Here is a 22378-nt window from a genome sequence, read left to right as displayed (position 1 = left end):
AATGCCTTCAAATGATGCACCATTTTTGTGCAACTCAGAATTAGGCAAACATTTTGCAACTTTTGACGTTTTGAAACCAGTCCTATCCAGCTTCACTCAAATGGATAGTGAATGTGGCGAAGTTAAACACAACAGTCTATTTATGAAAATGTATCCCACTTTTATGGTATACATTTTTACAGAAATCCATTTCAGTCAAGGACTGGAGTAAGATTTCTGCATGTGATGCATGTCAGTTGCATGATGCAACTAATTCATTAAGTGGTGTGTACTTCTTATTGAGTTAGGCGTATCTCATGCCAGAGGTCCTAATCGGCATACCGTCATTCATAATGAATAGGCCCATAATTTCTGGAGTTTGGCAGCAAGCTGCTAGTTTCCAAACTTAGCTACTACAGGTTCCAACAGCAGTAATACCTCTGAATGCTGTACATTTAGGTAAACAACTTCTGGATATGATCAATGATTTGTTTTGACCTTCTTTTTTTTTCCAAAGGGTTCACTTAAATTATTTTATACTAGAAAACCTTTTATTCAGTTAAATGTTCAAATCCAGACAAAAGTATAGAAAAGGAGTGACAATAGAAACTGCGGAACACAATAAGAAACAACTAATTCAGTGTAAATAAAATTGGCGATAAGAGATATGACAGTTTATATAATGAAGATGAAGGTAAGATTTCATGGGTACACATGAAATAAGTGTGTAAACAATTTCAGATGTGTAAATCAACATTTTACTACAATGAAGAAAGAAGTATTACATTTGTACGTCCATGACGTGATATATAAAGGTGTTTTTGTCTTCTTTTTTTTTGGGCTCCTCCATCATAGTAACCATCTCAATGAGACGATATGAACTTATTACTTAGGCATATGATAAATACCACAAGGGCCTGTACTACAATACTGTAAAAAACCCTCAAACCAAGGCTTCCAACCTTTCAAAAATTCCAGGACATTCCATAAAAATATTGTTGTGCCTTTTTTCCTTTGGCCAAGAAAAAAAATGAAAGATTTTTTTTGTAGCGGTGCTGTGGTTGTAATCCCCAACATTTCATAGATCACTGTGAATGTCAATGTCCTATGTAATAAAGTCTTATGCCATGACCCCACTATCAGTATTTGGTCAGTATTTAGTCAGTATTTTTTCTCAGGAGTGGGAGCCAAAACCAGGAGTGGGTGATAAATGCAGAATTGGTGACTTGTTTCTATTACACCTTTTCTCTGATTGTTCCTCACCTGGTTTTTGCTCCCACTCCTGAGAAAAAATACTGACCGATAGTGGGGCCGTAGCCTTAATGTCAGTATTTTGGGTTATAGTCATATATCACTTGCCTGTAAAAATTCTGACTGTCCATGATTTTTGAATAAGCGGTCCAGAATAAAAAATGGCCGGCCTCAAACCTCAAAACTTATTGCAGCAAAGAATATGTAGAATAAAGAAAGGGTATCTTACAGCCTCCTTGAGTGGCTGCATCTGCACATGGCTGTACTGGATTGAGTTACAAAATACTGGTAAATATAAAAGGAGGCCAACCCAAGAAACCAATTAGTTTTTCAGCACAATTTATAGGTGGAGAAGCCAAACCAAAATCACACCACACTGTTAGTAATTGCCAGTGTAGCACACGAGATATTTGTTATAGAATTTGCAGAAAGTATCTGGATGTCTTTCCTTAAAAATATATTTTACAAGTTACGCGGGTACTACTAGATTTCTGGAGATGGGTTGTTGACACAAGGATTCTTTTTGATTTTTATATTTGAAGTTGAGAAAGAATTTTCCCCCATATGTGACATTTAGCATCTGGCAGACAAACAAACACTGCCAGGGACACCCCCCTTACACTTCCCCAAAGCTTAAATAGTGCATTCCTTGGCACTTAAAGTCCTTCTCCATTACCTTATCTATTTGCAAAATTGTTGCGACCTGGGCACCTGGTATAACAGGTAATATACTTGTTTCATTGCCTGCTACATTGCAGGAAACTTCTCTGCTATGTTTTCCAACACAAGACTGTACACGTAACCACAGCTGCTAGTTTTAAAGTTTCCTGCTGACCACAGTGATGAAATAATGTGAGATTATACTAAAATGAATGTACAAAACAAGATGTCTTTTGAATGATTGCGCCAGGTTCTCTGCAATGTGTTCCGATAGCATTTTCTACAGTGTGATGTGATTTAGCTTTTGTGCCGCTTGCGCTGCTCCCTGCTCACTGTGCCGTCCTACGTGCCTCCATCACACTGCATCTCTGACCTAGTGTTCACTCCAGTCCTAAGCTTCAAGCAGCAAGCAGGCAGTGGAGTTCACTGAGCATGTTCTGGTGACTATGCATGCCTGGAAGTCCTGGTGTAGAGTGACCACAGGGCCACGACTTCAGGCTGCAGGCCCTGGAGGTCACAGTTCATGTGTCGTTAACTACAGGGCCTGCTCGTGCCTAGAAGCCTTGGCCTACAGTAAATACCAAGCTGGAGGTGTGGAGGACCAGACAATGGGCAGGGAACCGCGAAAGCAACTGGAGAGGTAAGCAGTAAGGTAGGAATAACTATTTTTCATATTTCTTTACATCTTACGTTTATTATGCTCAGGGTTCTGAAGAGACCTCACAACATAATAAGGGACATTTAAATTCACAGACAATAATTTCTCTGCTAATCGAATATAATGATAAAATCTGGGAGAACAGGCAAATTCAAATTTTGCCTGATCTGCTCATCTCTACCTTGCACAGTTGGTATTGTTAGCTCCATGCAGGAGGGTGACATGGTTTTACAGAGTGTGACATGCAGAAGTAGTGCAGGTGCTTTAAAAGCATTCAGCAACTACAGGGGTTAACACAGTCACAGGAGAAGGGGAGTGTTTTAGCACAGCCCCAGGGGGATTGTGGGGAAGAGAAAGGTGGTGTGTGTGTTTTCTATCTCACAGAAGTGCCCCTGCAAGTGAAAAGGATTCAAGTCAGGAGTGAAGCTAAGCACAGGTCAGTGTGAGGCAGTGACCGGGATCGCGTACGAGGGACGGTATATCTCCCCCAGAATGTGTACAGAGACCTATTAAAACCATTGGAGTGCATTGCAGTCTCAGACACACCTGTGGCTGCAATGCAGGAATGAAGGTGAGCGTGGACCTAGTCAGGCTATCTGGCTAAGGTAGATTAGTAAAAACCTGGCAGGGCCTTCATTTCTGGGAGGAGGTCACAGGAGGCAGTGGGGCGGCCTCCTCCCTCCAACCCGGGTTTTCCAGTGGCTCTTGCCACAGATCCTTTAAAGCCCATGCTCTAAGGATTAGTGTTGTTCTATGTTGGAACCTGCTAGGAGGATAGCAGGAAAGCTCAGCAGGATTGAGTGTGGCTGAACCCACGCCTGGGAACCCTCTGCACCTGTCAGGCTCTGAGCGGCCGGCACGGCCGTTGCCCACAGCAACCATTGTGTATGGACTTTCTGTTAACCCGGCTGCGAACCGGAGGACTTTCTGTTAACCCGTGAGTTGGTGAAATAAAAGCTGTTTATGTTGGACTTGCTTGGGTGACTGCCTCAGTTACTGCACGGTGTGAACACCGCCGCCTTACAGTTTGGTGGAGAATGCGGGCATTGTGACTGAGGCATACCCCACCGGCAGCTGCATGACCACAATCCGACATGCCACCTTTCAGTTCCACCCCATGGACAAAATGGAGGAGCTGTTAAAGCAGCTGGTACTCACCCAGCAGCAGCAGATACAGTCTCAGCGGCAACAGCAGGAGCAGCACCAGAGTCTCCAACGGCAACAGCAGGAGCAGCACCAGGCTCTCCAACGGCAACAGCAGGAGCGGGAACAGCAGTACAATCAGCAGCAGCAGCTACTGTACCAACAGCAGCAAAAAACAAATGAACTGATGCTGCAACAGATTGCTGCCCTGCGGGAAACGGCCACAACACCGATTCCGGAACGTCGAGAGGCCCGGGACAAGGTTTGCTCAGCGTTGAGGAAGATGGGTCTGGAGGACGACGTGGAAGCCTTCCTGACCGTCTACGAATGCACAGCAGAGCAGGAGAAGCTACCAGCCAGCCAGTGGGCGGAAGTGGTGGCTCCGTTTTTGGTTGGCGATGCCCAGAAGGCCTACTTTGACCTCAGTCGGGAGGACGCCCAGGACTACCAGAGGCTCAAAGGTGAGATCCTTGCCCGGCAGGGGGTTAATACATACGTGAGGGCTCAGCGTGTGTTTTCGTGGGCCTATGTAGAGACCCGACCCGCCCGGTCTCAGGCTTATGACCTCCTGCAGCTGGCAAAGAGGTGGCTCCAGCCTGAGACTTTGTCTCCAGCCCAGATGGTGGAGAGGGTGGTGGTTGACCGGCTGGTGAGGACTCTGCCAGCCGCTATCCAACATTGGGTGGGGCAAGGGGACATTGGCACACTCGACCAGGTGGTCAGCCTGATCGAGCGCTACTCGGCCACTCAGGACTTTATACGGGACTCTGCCCCCTCGCGGCTGTCACGCCGATCCCTGCCAACCCAGGAGTCGGGAAAGGGGTCGCGTCCCTCTGCTGGGGACAGTCAGCACCGTAACCGTGCTGAATGGGAACCCCGGAGTGAGAGTGGCAGGAGACCAGTTCCCTCCCAGACTGTCATAAGACCTAACAGTACCTCCACCCTTAGGTGCTGGAGGTGTCAGGGACCGGGACATGTGATTGCTAATTGCCCCCTGACTACGGAACCCATGGACTGCGGATATAGCCGCCGGGTCTCAATGTATGCCCAGACCGTCTGCACAGCGAGCGCCGACTCCCGGGACAGTGAACTCCAACTATGCCAGGTACGGGTTAATGGGTACCCCACGGAGGCCCTCCTGGACTCAGGGAGCCTTGTGACTTTGGTACATGGGTCGCTGGTGGCAGGAAACAACCCCGGTGAATGGCCCGTCGGGGTTGTGTGTATCCATGGGGACCTCCGAGAGTACCCAACTGAGGAGGTAGTCTTGTCCACGCCGTGTGGAGAAATAAAACATGTGGTAGGGGTGGTAAAAACTCTTCCCTATGGGACAGTGTTGGGAAGAGACTTGCCCCTGTACTGGACTCTGTGGAAAAACAAAATCCACTCTCCCCCAGTAAAATGTATTACAGGCATTGTACCTGACGAACCTGAGTCAGGGGAACCTGCCGTAGGGGTGTCCAACCTAGGGACAGAGTGTGACCCCGATAGGTTTCCCTTAGAGGTGCTGGCAGGAGAGGTCAAGGAGATCCCATCGATCCCCGAGCTGGAAGTGTCCCGGGCCACGTTTGGGACTGGTCAGCTACAGGATCCCACCCTGGCTCAGGCGCGGGAAAGGGTGTTAGAGGTAAATGGCGTAGCTCAACAGCCCGGTGCCGATACTGTATTTCCACGCATGGTAATCAACGGTGAGTTGCTCTATAGGATAGATAAGATTAGGGACGAGGTTGTGGATCAGTTAGTGGCACCTCAGTCGTACCGTCGGGCGATTCTGGAGATGACACACTCACACCTACTGGGTGGACACTTAGGGGTAAAAAAGACGCTAGAACGTATCTTACAGCGGTTCTTTTGGCCTGGGGTTTACGCGGAGGTCAAAAGGTACTGCGAATCCTGCCCCGAATGTCAGTTTACCACACCCACCGCAAGTTTCCGTAGCCCATTGGTACCCCTGCCAGTGATAGAGGTACCTTTTGAACGGATTGCAATGGACTTGGTAGGGCCCATTGTAAAATCCGCCCGTGGCCACCAACATATACTGGTGGTCGTCGACTATGCCACCCGGTACCCGGAGGCTATACCACTATGCCACACCTCAGCAAAACTGATTGCACGGGAGCTGTTTGCTATGTTCTGTCGCCTTGGACTACCTAAGGAGATCCTGACGGATCAAGGGACCCCTTTTATGTCCAAAATGACAAGGGAACTGTGCAAATTGCTAAAAATGAAACAATTGCGCACCTCGGTGTACCACCCTCAAACCGACGGCCTAGTAGAACGGTTCAATAAAACCCTCAAGTCCATGATAAAAAAGGTGGTTTCTAAGGAGAGGAGGGATTGGGACATGTTGCTACCCTATTTGATGTTCGCCGTCCGTCAGGTACCACAACCTTCCACAGGGTTCTCTCCCTTTGAGTAATTGTACGGCAGACACCCTAGGGGTCTGTTGGACGTAGCCAAAGAGAAATGGGAACAAGAGCCGACTCCACATAGGAGTATAATTGAACACGTGGCTAGTATGCAGGACCGGATCGCGGCGGTCATGCCCATTGTGAAAGAACATCTGTTAGATGCCCAGGCAGCCCAGAGGCGCACATATAATAAAAGGGCCAGAGTCAGGTCTTTTAACAAGGGCGATCGGGTGTTAGTTCTGGTACCCACAACCGAGAGTAAACTCATGGCCAAGTGGCAAGGGCCGTATGAGGTTCGAAAAAAGTGGGGGAGATAAATTACCGGGTGTATCAGCCCGGAAGGAGGAAACCAGAGCAGCTTTACCATGTAAACCTGCTAAAACCTTGGAAAGACAGAGAGTGTTTAGTTACAGACGTCACCTTGGGCATATAGCCAGAGAGTTCTTTACCTTCAGCCAGGAAAGCGTCCGAGGGGGATGTCAGGATAAGTGATGCTCTCACTAAACAGCAGCAACGGGAGGCTCGCTCGCTGGTGCAGCACAATACCGACGTGTTCTCAGGGCTTCCGGGTAGGACTACGGTTATCCAACATGACATTGTCACCGAACCTGGGGTACGGGTGTGAATGAGATCGTACCGGGTACTCGAAGCCCGGAGTCAAGCCATCACGGCTGAGGTAAAACAAATGCTTCAGTTAGGCGTCATAGAGGAGTCACGGAGTGAGTGGGCTAGCCCCATCATACTGATTCCAAAACCAGACAGATCATTACGCTTCTGTAACGATTTCCGGAAATTGAATGAAGTGTCAAAGTTTGACCTTTATCCAATGCCCAGGGTGGACGAGCTGATTGAGAGACTGGGGCAGGCCCAGTACTTTACCACGCTCGATCTCACCAAGGGTTACAGGCAGGTGCCTCTCACAGATTTGGCAAAGGAAAAAAACACCTTCGTAACTCCGGAGGGTCTATACCACTATGTGGTCTTACCTTTTGGGTTACATGGGGACCCGGCTACATTCCAGAGGTTGATGGACATAGTGCTCAAGCCCCATCAAGAGTACGCGTCCGCGTATTTAGATGACATTAGCATCTTTAGCACTGACTGGCATACACACCTATCCCAGGTACGAGCAGTTCTCGATTCTCTCAGAGCTGCGGGGTTAACGGCAAATCCAAAAAAATGTGCAATAGGGCTAGAGGAAGCCCGATATTTGGGGTATGTGATAGGCCGAGGAGCTATTAAGCCCCAAATCAATAAAGTTGAGGCCATAAAAAACTGGCCTAAACCGTCAAGTACAAAGCAGGTGAGGGCGTTCCTTGGCATCCTTGGGTATTACCGCCGGTTTATACCTAATTTTGCTGGGAGAACGGCGGCCCTGACTGATCTCTTGAAAGGAAAAAAAACGGTAATGGTTCAGTGGAACCCTAAGGCAGAGGAAGCTTTTCAGTCCATGAAGTTGGCCCTGTGTGGACAGCCGGTCCTCATCAGCCCCAACTTCAAGGAAACCTTCATTGTACAGACAGATGCCTCGGAGGTAGGCCTAGGAGCGGTATTGTCACAAAAAGTGAATGGTGAAGAGCACCCGGTCACCTACTTGAGTAGAAAACTTGTCCCAGCAGAGAAAAACTATAGCGTGGTAGAGAAGGAGTGTTTGACTATTAAGTGGGCCTTGGAATCGCTACGTTATTATTTACTCAGGCGTCAGTTCCGCTTGGTGACGGACCACTCACCCTTGGTATGGATGAGAAATGCCAAGGAGAGGAATGCGCGAGTCACCAGGTGGTTCCTGTCACTGCAAAATTTCAGTTTCTCAGTAGAACATCGCCCTGGAAAGTCGCAGGGAAACGCGGATGCCCTGTCCAGCGCACCCTGTATGATGGCAAATGTTCAACCCCACAAGTTTGAACAGAGGGGCGGATATGTGAGGCAGTGACCGGGATCGTGTACGAGGGACGGTATATCTCCCCCAGAATGTGTACAGAGACCTATTAAAACCATTGGAGTGCATTGCAGTCTCAGACACACCTGTGGCTGCAATGCAGGAATGAAGGTGAGCGTGGACCTAGTCAGGCTATCTGGCTAAGGCAGATTAGTAAAAACCTGGCAGGGCCTTCATTTCTGGGAGGAGGTCACAGGAGGCAGTGGGGCGGCCTCCTCCCTCCAACCCGGGTTTTCCAGTGGCTCTTGCCACAGATCCTTTAAAACCCATGCTCTAAGGCTTAGTGTTGTTCTATGTTGAAACCTGCTAGAAGGATAGCAGGAAAGCTCAGCAGGATTGAGTGTGGCTGAACCCACGCCTGGGAACCCTCTGCACCTGTCAGGCTCTGAGCGGCCGGCACGGCCGTTGCCCACGGCAACCATTGTGTATGGACTTTCTGTTAACCTGGCTGCGAACCGGAGGACTTTCTGTTAACCTGTGAGTTGCTGAAATAAAAGCTGTTTATGTTGGACTTGCTTGGGTCACTGCCTCAGTTTCTGCATGGCATGAACATCGCCGCCTTACTTCAGGTAGAGTTCATGAACTATCAGTGCAGAGTATTGTCAGGCATAATGATAAGAACTGCATCTCCCTCAGCAAACCCTCAACTATCCCCAAGTGTGTTCCCATCTACAACAGCTGCAAGGGAGACAGGGGCATCATTTACTTAATGCCCAGTGCGGAGGTCAAACAATGTACTCCTGAGAGGAGAATTACTCAGTCAGTAAAGATAGCCTCATCAGCCTAATCGGTGAAAGGTGCTTTATTCAGTGCCAGCTAGATGGACTCCTAGTAAAAGCACTGTGGGACACAGGAGCCCAAGCGAGCCTTTTAAATGAAGAATGGAAAAGGCGCTACCTGCCACACACTTGCCTTCGGTCACTAAAAGAACTCTTGGGACCAGTGGAACTCCACGGCAAAGCCGTCAACCATACCGAAATCCCTTTCATAGGCTGGGTGGAAGTGACTTTCCAACTCAGTGCCACGAAGAACAGCAACACGATTGAGCTCTTGGTACCTTTTCTCGTGACCAGTGATCAGAACGTGGCAGAGGATCCTATCCTGGGTTATAATATAATCAGTGAGGTCATCACGAAAGACAAGTCAGGGACACTGGTGGTGGATGCAATTGTCACATCGCTTGCCATACTCAACGCCATGGCAGAAAATGTGATTCATAGAGTAAAGAAAGCACAGAATACAATGGACCTAAAAGAAGTCAAGGTAGGCTGACGCCCAACCATTATCCCTGCAAACAAAATGGTGGGTTTGTCAAAGAGTCCAGTAGACCTTTGACAGCATTCATCACAACGTGGGGATTATATGAGTGGATCCGCTTACTGTTTGGGCTCAGTTCAGTTCCAGCAGAATTCCAGAGGAGCATGGATACATGTTTAGAAGGATTGAGGGACAATATCTGCCAGCCGTACTTGGTTGACAATGTGGTACACAGCAAAACTTTCCGGGAGCATGTTGAACACGTGAGGACCGTATTACAACGGTATCAACAACACGGAGTTAAGCTGACCCCAAATAAGTGTGAACTGTTCAAAAGACAAGTCCAATTTATAGGGAAAATTGTTTCTGGAGAAGGATATACCATGGACCCAGCAGAAATCGCTCCGATACTGGCCTTAAAATACAAGCGGCTTTCTACCTTCTACCGTCGGGGAGTTGAGGCAGATATTAGGATTCCTCTCCTACTATCGTACTGATGTTCAGAACTTCTCCAGGATTGCTGCCCCACTATACCTCCTCTTGGGGGGGATGACAGAGACAATAACACCCACGGAAAAAAAGAACGCAGGTAGGACCGGGCTTAAAAGAGACAACGCCGTTTCATCCCAACAGCCCATTCTCTGGACAGCAGACCACCAGGAGGTATTAGAAGAACTAGTAGTCTACCTGGTAAAACCACCCATCTTGGGAAATCCTGATTTCAATTTACCATTTGTTCTTCATTGTGATGCTTCTCAAGTTGGACGGGGAACTGCCCTGTATCAGCATCACGATGGAAAAATGAGAGTCATCAGTTACGGTTCTAGAACATTGACAGACGCCAAGAGGAATTACCATCTACATTCCAGAAAATTCGAGTTCCTGGCATTAAAATGGGCTATCTGTGAACGATTTAGAGATTATCTCTACTACCGCAAAGAGTTTGAGGTATACATTGACAACAACCCTTTGACCTATGTCCTTACTACAGCCAAACTGAATGCAACGGGTCAGAGATAGGTCGCTGAACTAGCTGACTTCAATTTCAGCATCAAGTACAGGCCAGGAAAATGCAATGCGGATGCTGACAGATTGCCAAGAATGCCACTAGAGCCTGAGGAGTTCATGCAAGAATACTCAGAGGAAGTCAGTCTGGAAGCAATTGAGAGCACTACCCAAGCAGTACAAGCTTATCAGGAGGAAGACACACCATTGTGGTGTCCGTTGATGGTGGAAACCACCATAAAAGTGAGAGAACAAGATCACCCCCAGTCTACTCAACAACTACCAAAAGGGAAAATCTGTAGAGCACAATGGGAAGATCAGATAATTACTAGAATACTACTTTATGTGGACCAAAATCGGTTTCCAAGTAAATAGGAGAGAGACAATGAGTCACCAGCAGTATCTGTTTTAATTAAAGAATGGACGAAGCTCTACCTCAATGAAGACGGTATCCTGTATCGTAAAGGAGAACAAAACCGGCAGTTGGTACTACCCAGAATATTCCGTAGGTTGGTCTTCAAGGAACTCCATGAAAACATGGGACACCTGGGAGTGGAAAGGACAACAAATTTGATCCGTGAACATTTCTTCTGGCCGTACATGCAGAGAGATATTGAGAGATACGTGACCAGGGAGTGTGGGTGTCTGAAAGATAAACGTCCCAACACATCAACCCGAGCACCTATGGGCAACATCCAAACTACACTGTGTTCCAAATTATTATGCAAATAATATTTTCTCAGATTTTCCCAAATTACCTATATGAATTGCAGTCATTGTAATTTTCCAGTCAAATAACTATTAGAGTACAATTGAAAGGTTTTTGTACAAACTGCCTATGATAACAGTATATTTTTTAAAGAATAAAAAACTCAAACTGCACTCAAAATGCATGTTCCAAATTATTATGCACAGCAGAGTTTTCAACCTTTTCATTTTAATAAAGAACAAAAAAATGGTCATTTTTGAAATTATAAGCATTAGCAGGTTATTACAAACTGAAATCAAACAGTTTTCAACTCAAAACTTTATTCTAGGTGATGTTACATTTGCACATAGGACCGCTTGTCCGAAAGGAGCTTCTGAACTCTCTCGTCCATTGAATTTGTCAGGTTTTGGATGGTTTCTGCTTCAATTGTTTTGCATGAGGACAGAATACCCTCCCAGAGCTGTTGCTTAGATGTGAACTGCCTCCCGCCATCATAGACACTACATTTGATGGTGCTCCAGAGGTTCTCAATGGGGTTGAGGTCAGGGGAGCATGGGGGCCACACCATAAGTTTGTCCCCTTTTATGCCCATAGCAGCCAGAGATGCAGATGTGTTATGTGCAGCATGAGACAGGGCATTATCATGCATGAAATGATCTCGATGGTCCAGATGGATGGAGTGGAGGATGGCTGGTTGATGGACACCCCATGCAAACACGGCTACAGCGCCAACAAGGAGGAGGTGGAGTAATGTTTTGGGCTGGAATCATGGGAGAGAGATTGTCGGCCCTTTTAGGATCCCTGAAGGGGTAAAGATGAACTCCATAATGTATGTTGAGTTTCTCAAACAGCACTTCCTTCCATGGTTCAAGAAGAAGAACCGTGTATTCCGCAGCAAGATCATTTTCATGCATCATAATGCCCCGTCTCATGCTGCACATAACACATCTGCATCTCTGGCATGCTTTGAGCTTTGGTTTCCCTACGAGGTTACACCATGACCAAGGAAGAGAATTTGAGAACTAGATCTTTGCCAAGCTAGGAAAGTACTGTAGAATTCAAAGATCCCACACAATGCCCTATCACCCAGAGGGTAATGGACAAGTGGAATGTTTTAACTGGACATTATTGTCGATGTTGCGCACTTTAACAGCTGACGAGAAGAAAGACTGGAAGAGTTCTCTGTCAAAAGTGGTACATGCCTATAACTGTACAAACATAAGTTCAATTGCAGTGTTCATTTATTTACAGGCATAACATCAAACCAATTTTTGTAACGGCGAAAATAGACATTTCGGCCTTAACCAGACCTTATTCATTAAGTCGCTAATTAGTTGTGATGAGGATGTGCAAACCCTGTCACCACTGACGCAGGAGCGCCTTTTGCATCACATTCCAGTTCCTTTCAGGTTGGCACACACAGGGATTACAATAAAGTGCTATATTGGACCTCTTCTTAAACCCCTCAACTACATTACTGGCAGACATCCTCATCACAACTAATTAGCGACCTAATGAATAAGGCCTGGTTACGGCCGAAATGTCTACTGTCGCCATTACAAAAATTTGTTTGATGTTATGCCTGTAAATAAATTAACACTGCAATTGAACTTATGAGTGTGCGATGAACTAATTCTTTGCATTTGATGGGTACCACACGCCCACTTCATCAGCACCTCCACCATACAGACAGAGTGCACGCTAATTATCTACTTGTATAACTGTACAAAGAGCGATGCAACGGGTTACTCACCCTTTTTCCTATTGTATGGACAATCGCCAAGACTGCCAATCGACATCATGTTCGATACTCAGGTGTCAGAGACCTACAGAACATGGAAATGGAAAGAACAGATGGCAGAAGCATACAACATAGCGTCCAAAGTGCTTACGTAAGGACAGAGCAAGAGTAAGGAGTACTATGATCGAAAATGTTATGGAGCAGAATTGGCACCGGTAAGCCGGGTGCTAGTCAAGAACGTTCATGTTAAAGGCGGTCCAGGAAAACTTTGTTCGTACTGGGAAGACAAGGTGTATGTGGTCGTAAGGAGGAAAGCTGATGACAGCCCAGTGTATGAAACTCAATTGGAAACGGGAGACAAGAAAACCGGAATAGTCCATCGGAATTTACTACTACCCTATGATTATCTCCCACCACAATAAGACTTCCCAGAAGTAGACCCACATCGTTCGAGATCGACGAAGGGACCACCACAGACTGAAGCTCCGGAGGTGGATAGTGACCTTGAAAGTTCCGATGAAGAAAAGCACACTATTGCATTTCACTGACCGGCAAGGAGAGGGATGTACCATCCTCAGGAGAGTGAACGAAGTACTGAGGCTCCAGAGTTTGTACCAAGGAGTACAGATGAAGTCAAATTCAGATCTGATGATCGAACACCGGCCCCAGAAGAGACCGATCGACACTCAGGAGGAGCAGAATTACTAGACCATGCGGAAACAAGCGACTCAGAAGAAGTACAGGAACTTAGAGAGGCAGCTCCAAGAGCATCTGAGGAAGCACGGGAAATTAGTGCGGCGGAAGAAACTTCTGTGACTGAAGAACCTGTGGTTTCTGATGAACAACCCACCAGGAGGATGTCAACTCGAGAAGTCAGGAGGCCCGTGATGCTGACGTATGAGACACTTGGTGAACCGAGTCAAGTGCCAAGGACTGTCGACTGGAAACAGGAATCTCTGCCTGCGGACCAGGTAAGCCCACTTGAGTGGTATTCACCACCGAGAGGCAGTATGGAAGATGTTGCCTACTGTAAAGACTTGTTTTCATGCTTTGATTTACCTTAAAAGACTTTGTAGAAACAAAGAACTGTTAAAGCATAGAGAGAGAGAGTTGGTTGAAGACGTATGAAAAGCTCCAGTTGAAGAAATGCTGATTGTTTTAATTGTGTTGTTTATTTCTTACAGGCATCCTACAAGAAAAAGGTCGTAAGATTAGGTTGTTATCAATGTTTATGAACGTTATACCAATTTCACAATGCCAATTTATATATAAAGTTATCCATCTTTCACCACTGTCTCAGAATTGGTCAGATTGACCAATTAAGATGAATGTCAAGGATGACATTCAAAAAGGAGGGAAGAGTGTGACATGCTGAAGTAGTGCTTTTGTAGAGTGTGACATGCAGAAGTAGTGCTGGTGCTTTAAAAGCATCCAGCAGCTAGAGGGGTTAACACAATCACAGGAGAAGGGGAGTGTTGTAGCAGGGCCCCAGGAGGGGGATTGTGAGGAAGTTGTTTACTGTCTGGCTGGAGCCGAAAAGAAAGGTGGTGTTTGTGTTCTGTATCTCACAGAAGTGCCCCTGCAATTGAAAAGGATTCAAGTCAGGAGTGAAGCTAAGCACAGGTCAGGTAGAGTTCCTGAACTATCAGTGCAGGGTATTGTCAGGCATAAAGATAAGGACTGTAAGAAATGGTGTCACAGGGATCATCTCCCCCCCCTCCTCTATCTCACTGTGCTGTAAAGAATGCTGTGTTAATTAATGTGCCTTTGCATTAGAACTGTGCTGTCCTGTACTACTGAGAAGACTCCGAACTGCTGTGCTGCTAAGGAAACTGTATTGTTTGTCACTGGAGCCTGTTGCTCATAAGACTTAACTTGCACTGGCTGTGCGGTTTCTTATTAAATGCTACTGTTCTACTGTTTATGAGGACTCTTCTCAAGTGTGTCGTCTGGTCAGCAAGTGAAACAACCTACATGTCTGTGGCTGAGGGTCAATACCCCTGTGTGCCTGAGAGAAGCTGCAGCACATGGTCTATGGTCGCCCTGAGTAACGGTTCCCGCAGGATTCCAAAGAATTCATGTAACCTGTCTCGCCCCTATCTGAACCTAGTGGCATGTGTGTAACATAAGCCCTGTATCAGGGTTTCCATTCTAATGGCACCAATGGAGCCATTCACTACTATGAGGCTGATTGAATCACTTTGGACACTGTCTGCCCTCTACCAGTGTTTATCTTTTTCCAACATATACAAAAAATGTTCTGCTAAATATTTGTGCATGTTTAAAAAGGATGATAATTACCAGGATAGAGGCCAAACGGTGTCCAACGTGACTCCATTGGCCTAACCAATGGATCTGTCAGATTCCGTTTTTTCAGGTATTACAGTGGTGACCTTGGTACAATTGTCAGTGTAGAGCACTGTATGGGTGTGAATCTAGCTCAACACAATGGGTGAACTCTGCCCTGCTCTGTCTGTGAGCCAAGTCCACCAAAGCATAAGTCTTGTTCACTTTGTGTGTCCATACTGAGTGTTCGGTGAGCTTTAGACGTTGTATATTTTTGCTACATCAAAAACACAGCGTCTTAAAGTTCCAGCAAAGTGGATGGGATTTATAAAGATGTCATGCCCATTGTGCTTCTTTTTATCTCAGTGTAAACTGTCCTGCCATGCGAGTTTCAAATCCGCAACATGTCAATTTCTCTATTAATCCGCGCATAACAGTATCAATAAAATTTTGTCAAAGCCAAATACCACGAAGTATCTAAAACAAAGCAGCTTTATATAAAGCATGAAACAGCAAAAAGACAAAAACTGTAGCATCAAAAGCCCAGCAAAAAAACACACTCAAAAGCGTAAAGAAAAAGCACAAGTAATCTAATTTATCTAATAGATGCAGAAATACTACAGAAAAGCTGAAACATTAAAAACTCACCAAATACTGATCGTGGGAATGTAATCTTAAGGTATGTTCACAGAATTTTTTGACAGGGATGTAGCAATAGATTCTGCTCCTAAATCCACATCAAAACTGCATTAAATACCCTTTCAATAGGTTGCCAAATGAATTTAATTGGATCGCCCCTTTAGTGCACACAGCACTGTTTTTTCTTTCATGTTATTCTGAACATTTCCCAGTAAAACTAATAGTAAGATTATTCAAAAAGTATTTATAGCATTTTTATGTGAATTTGTAGTAAAATCCTCTTGTAAATCCTCGTGAAAAAAACTGTGCTCACATATAGTTAACCTGTCAGTCAAGCATTTTTCTGTCCATATGGTTAGAGGCTGCACAGATTGGCATAACAGACCACATGTGGCGCCTAGGCGCAGGTTGTGCACCCCTGCTATAGACTGTAGATGAATAAACTGGTTCTTCAACAATTATGATAGTAAGGTTTTTCAGTCACTCACAACGCATTTCAGTGCCGTACGGGAATCTTTATCAAGTGAAAAAAACAGACGCCGGTATGACATTGAAATGCATTGTGAAAAAAAAAACATATTATCACTATTAAATAACCTGTTTATTTCAGCAGCACAGCCCATCTAATGTCTTATATCCAACTGACTTCAATACTTCTTGGAGGATTTATCCACCAGCCACGGGGCAGCAGCAACTGTTTTTTTTTTCATGCCAACATAGTTGTGCTGATCACAACACCATCAGGTGAGCGTCAACCAAGCACTTACCCACTCTCCCTCCATAGGGTAACACCCTATTGTGCACTCTGTTCCCCATATCTACAGTGCTGCTCACTAGTGATGAGCGAGCATGCTCGCTACTGCTCGGTGCTCGCCCAAGAATCTCCCTGCTCGAGATGCTCAGCGCTTGCCAAGTATTTCCGGGGTTGCTCGGCGGGAGCGCGGGTCTCCTACCTGCATGTTTGGCACTCTTTAGAGCGCCAATGAACATGCAGAGATTGCCTACCACTCACTGTAATGCCGTAGCCATGTTGGTTGTGGCATTACAGTGATTGGCTGGCTGCACAGTGTCATCAGGTTTAGATCAGACCTGGCGCTGACATGCTCGTCACAGTCACTCCGGAATCAGACAGTGTAGGGAGAGCTGCTGCTGAGCTAGGGAGAGATTTGCTTGTTTCTAGTTAGTGTAGGTATACCAAACTATATTAGAGACACATATCCATCTCAACAAACAGTCCTTCTGAGCACTAATCCATCTGCAGAGATATCAGGCAGGCAGTGTATATAGGCAGGCACGCAGGCAGGGTATATAGCAGACTGCAGTACACATAGGACAAGAGGCTCCATTCCAGTTTTGTCTGCTGATGCTGTTAGATATTTATAGAAATAGGCCCAGGTCTCAGGGGCCAGGAATAAGTTTTTTTTGGATCTTAATCCTCATTATTTGCTTAAAAAGCAATCCAGAGAACTCAGTTTTTCTGCGGCATTTGCTTGTTGGCACTGCAAAATACTGCCAGGTTCTTTCTATATTACAGCGCTAAAATCCAGCTATTTAACACTGTGTTTTCTCCGTCACACGGATCACATATACGTTTTCAGAAAATACTGCCCGTTTCTGGCCTCCATTAAATGTTTTTTCAGTGTGCCAGTGAAGCAATTTACACCAGATTGCTGTTCAAAATAGTTACCGACAGGCCAGGTATTTAAAACTTTGTTTTTTCCGTCACATGGATCACATATAAGTTTTCAGAAAATACTGCCATTTCTGACCTCCATTAAAAATTTGTTTCAGTGTGCCAGGGAAGCAATTGACACCAGATTGCTGTTCAAAATAGTTACCTACAGGCCAAGTATTTAAAACTGTGTTTTCTCCGTCACACGGATCACATAAACGTTTTCACAAAATACTGCCATTTCTGGCCTCCATTAAAAATTTGTTCAGTGTGTCAGTGAAGCAATTGACACCAGATTGCTGTTCAAAATAGTTACTTACAGGCCAGGTATTTAAAACTGTGGTTTGTCCGTCACATGGATCACATATACGTTTTCAGAAAATACCGCCATTTCTGACCTCCATTAAAAATTTGTTTCAGTGTGTCAGTGAAGCAATTGACACCAGTTTGCTGTTCAAAATAGTTACCTACAGACCAGGTATTTAAAACTGTGGTTTGTCTGTCACACGGATCACATATACGTTTTCAGAAAATACTGCCATTTTTGGCCTCCATTAAAAAAACTTTCAGTGTGTCAGTGAAGCAATTTACACCAGATTGCTGTTCAAAATACTTACCTACAGGCCAGGTATTTAAAACTGTGGTTTGTCCGTCACATGGATCACATATAAGTTCGCTCCAAATTCAGTCATTTGTTTTGAGCGTAGAAGATATTGTCCACCATTTAAAATGGGTAAGGCACGTGGCAAGGGACGGGGAACTGGACGTGATGGTGAGGATGGTGCATGCACAGGTCGAGGCCATGGGCAAGCTGAAGTTGTGCCACAACAAAAACCCACATCTACTCACTCGACCTTCCTGTCCTAATTAATAGGGGAATGCAGAACACCACTATTGAACACAGAGCAGTGTGAAAGGGTTATTGGTTGGATAGCAGACAATGCTTCCAGTCACTTAGCCACCACCACTACCACCTTGTCTTCCACACGGTCAAGTCTCAGTAGCTGTGAGTCTGGACTGCATATTCCTCACCCTGAACCTCCTTCCTCCCACCATGCTGAGTGCACAGAGACAACTGATCCCACACTTGGACACTCCGTAGAGCTGTTCACTTTCCCATTTATAGATTCGGGCCTCTCGCCCGGTCCACTTGAAGCAGGGAAAGAGGAGATCGCATGTTGCAATGCCCAAATGTTTGAGCAGCCACGGTCACACGAAGGCGACGGTGGGAAAGTGTCACAAGAGGTGGACGATGATGAGATACAATTGCCAGAAAGTCTGGAGGAGGACCAGAGTGCGGAAGGGTAAGACGAGGTGGTGGATGATATAGTAACTGACCAAACCTGGCAGCAGGACATGCAGAGCGAGGAGAGCAGCACACAGAGGGAGGGAGGCAGAGCACCCCAACAGACAGGAAGAAGCAGTGTGGTGGCCGCAGAAAGAAGGCAGGCAACTTTTCCCCGTAACACCAACATGAAGGAAGGTGCCAGTACAACTGTTAGGTCTTCCTGAGTCTGGTTGTTTTTTAAAGACTATGCCGATAACCCCAAAAAGGCCATTTGCACCACCTGCCAGGCCAGCATCAGCAGGGATGGCAAAACGACCAGCCTGACCACCACCAGCATGATCAGGCAATGGCAGCAAAGCACCCAACTTTGTGGGCCGAACCCCAGGGTCCCTGAACAGTGTCTGTGGGTGGCACCATTGCTTCTTCCGCTGTTGTGCATGCAAACCAATCCCCTGTTCATGGTGCATGCGAAGATGCCTCCTGCCCTGCAACTGTCGTTGCACACTCTTTGCAGCATCAGCAAGCACGTCCACGTCCTTGTCCCAGCACAGCGTTCAGTTGTCCATACCCCAGTCCTTGGAACGCAAGCGCAAATACGTAGCCAACGCCCCATAGGACACAGTACTAAATTCCCACATTTCACGACTGCTTGCGCTCGAAATGTTACCTTTTAGGCTCGTGGAGACGGAAGCATTCCGCAACCTGATGGCGGCAGAAATCCCTTGGTACTCGGTCCCCAGCCGCCACTATTTCTCCCGGTGTGCCATCCCCGCATTACACAAGCACGTGTCCCAAAACATTAGCCTTGCCCTCAACAACGCAGTTACCAGGAAAGTCCATCTAACCACAGACACGTGGACAAGTGCTTGTGGGTAGGGTCGGTATATCTCGCTGATGGCACACTGGGTTAACATAGTGGAAGCCGGCACCTAGTCGGACCTTGGCACGGAACACGTCCTCCCGACGCCAAGGATTGCGGGCCCGAGGTCAATCAGGGTTGCCCCCTCAGTCTAAAGCTCCTGCACCTCATCCTCCTCAGCCTCCTCCTCCTCTTCAGCCTCCATCTCCGAAATGACCACATGAGTCACAAGCTGGAAGCACTGCAGCACTGCCTCGGCCAAGTGGCAACAGGCTGTGCTGAAGCTAATATGCTTAGGTGACAAGCCACACAATGCTGAAGAGTTGTGGACAGCTCTGAAAGAGCAGGCAGATCTGTGGCTCACAGCGCTGAACCAACAGCCAGGCATGGTCGTGTGTGACAATGGCCGGAACCTGGTGGAGGCTCTGAGGTGAAGCGAGCTCACACACGTACCATGCCTGGCCCATGTGCTTAACCTCGTGGTTCAGCGGTTTCTCAAATCCTACCTGGAGCTGCCGTATCTGCTTGTTAAAGTACGCCACCTGTGTGACGATTTTAGAAAGTCACCTACAGCTTCCGCCGCCCTTGCCGTGTTTCAGCAGCATTTGCAGCTTCCGGCTCACAGACTGGTGTGTGATGTCCCCACATATTGGAATGCTGCACTGCAGATGTTGGGAAGGATTTGTGAGTAGAAGAGGGCAGTTGTTGAGTACCAGCATCAACAAGGCCATCGCTATTCAGTTCAGACTCCACACATAAGACCTCCGGAGTGGACATTGATTTCAGACATATGTACCATCCTTTGAGGACTCCACCAAGATGGTGAGCGGCGATGACGCCATAATTAGCATCACCATCCCACTTCTCTGTCTTCTGAAACGCTCTCTGCTCACAATCAAAGAGGATGCATTGCAGGCAGAGCACGATGAGATGGAGCAAGGAACCATACAGGGTGATTACACACAGCCCAGCCTCATCTCATCCCAACGTGGATTGGGTGACAATGAGGAAGAGGAGGAGGAGGCGGAAGAACAGGAGCTAGTTTCATGCACTATAGATGGTACTACCTGCATAACTGTCATACCGTCTGTTCAGCGTGGATGGGCAGAAGACAGAGAGAAGGAGGAGGAGGAGAGCATGGTCAGTCATCCTCTTGGTGAGGACACGGAAGTCTTGCCTGTTAGCAGTCTGGCACGCATGGCTGAGTTTATGTTACGCTGCCTTTCCCATGATCCTCACGTTCTCAAAATTTTGGGTGACAGTCATTACTGGTTGGTGACACTTCTAGACCCACGCTACAAGGAGAACTTTATATTTCTTATTCCAGAGGCGGACAGGTCTACAAAAATGGGGCAGTACCAGAAGGCCCTTGTTGCGGAACTATTAAAAAAATTCCCATCTGAAAACACTGGCGGCAGAGGTCACAGTTCTTGGACAACCAAGGAGTACAGGCGAGAGAGACACAAATGCAATCCAGCAGAGGCAGGGGAACACTGTCAAAGTTCTGGGACAGTTTTCTCAGCCCCTCCCATAGCACAAACCCTGAGGTGCAGGCTACTCTCACAAGGAGTGCAAAGTTTGGGAAGATGCTGAGAGAGTACCTTGCCAACCGTACCAACGTCCTCCGTGATTCCTCTGTGCCTTATAATTATTGGGTATCCAAGCTGGATACGTGGAATGAACTGGCTCTCTATGCCTTGGAGGTCCTAGGCTCCCCTGCCGCTAGCGTTTTATCGTGCGGGTTTTTAGTGCCGGTGGTGGAATTATAACTGATAAGCGCATCGGCCTGTCAACTGAAAATGCTGACAGGCTGACTCTTATAAAAATGAACAAGGGCTGGATTGGGCCAAACTTCTCAACACCACCAAATGATAGCAGAGTAACATAAACTCAAACCCAGTGTCTTTTTTGGGAGGTGTATTCCCATGCATTGAAAGGAATAAGTCCAGCGCTATAAGTCCATTAAAAATCCATTCTTCATTTATTTCATAACTTCAAATGGTATAAAATCCATTAAGTCACAGTCCTGGACTTATTCCTTTCTAAGTTCTGAAAACTTGCCGCACAGCAGGATCCGTGCACTCCAGGAGGTGGTGTGCAGACATTAACTTTTTTGTATGTTTTTCAAGTGTATCCCCACACATGGGTATATGCTTCCTGATTTTGGCTATTTGCTCTTGTCCTCCTCCTCCTCATCCTCATCTTCCACCACCATATCACCAGGGTGACCGTGGTCCGTGATGCAACACCCACATAATTTTTTTAAAGGGTGTTTATGATGCCCATAAAAAAAAAAAATTATACAGTATGTTCATGTATACCCTCCAGGGGTAAATGTTTGTCAGCCCATACACTTAGTGCATGGGCATTACAAGTATAGGAGACCCACTCCTTTCTAATGGGAACATTTTTTTATGACGCCCTCTAAGTCTCTTCCAAGCGGCATTGGAGCGACTCCCAATTTTTGGCAGCCCTTACATTCACTGCATAGGCCAACACTATGGGAGACTCTCTCCTTTCTAATGGGAATTTGTCGTTACTGTGGCCCTGCTCTATGTGTCTTTAAATTCTTAGTAGTTTTTTTTCCTAAAATTGGTCTGCCGTTGAACTCACTGCATACCCTATAACTGTATAGCAGACCCTCTCCTTCCTAATGTGAACATGTCGTACTTGTTACTTGTTACTGTGGCCCTGCTCTATGTGTCTTTAAATTCTTAGTGGGGTTTTTCCTAAAATTGGTCAGCCATTGGACTCACTGCATACCCTATAACTGTATAGCAGACCCTCTCCTTTCTAATGGGAACATGTCGTAGTTGTTACTGTGGCCCTGCTCTTTGTGTCTTTAAATTCCTAGTGGGGTTTTTCCTAAAATTGGTCAGCC

This window comes from Phyllobates terribilis, unplaced genomic scaffold (genome assembly GCF_046119375.1).
Source record: "Phyllobates terribilis strain yellow unplaced genomic scaffold, ASM4611937v1 Scaffold_11__3_contigs__length_659146591, whole genome shotgun sequence".
Classification (NCBI taxonomy): Eukaryota; Metazoa; Chordata; class Amphibia; order Anura; family Dendrobatidae; genus Phyllobates; species Phyllobates terribilis.
This window is presented reverse-complemented; position numbering follows the sequence as displayed.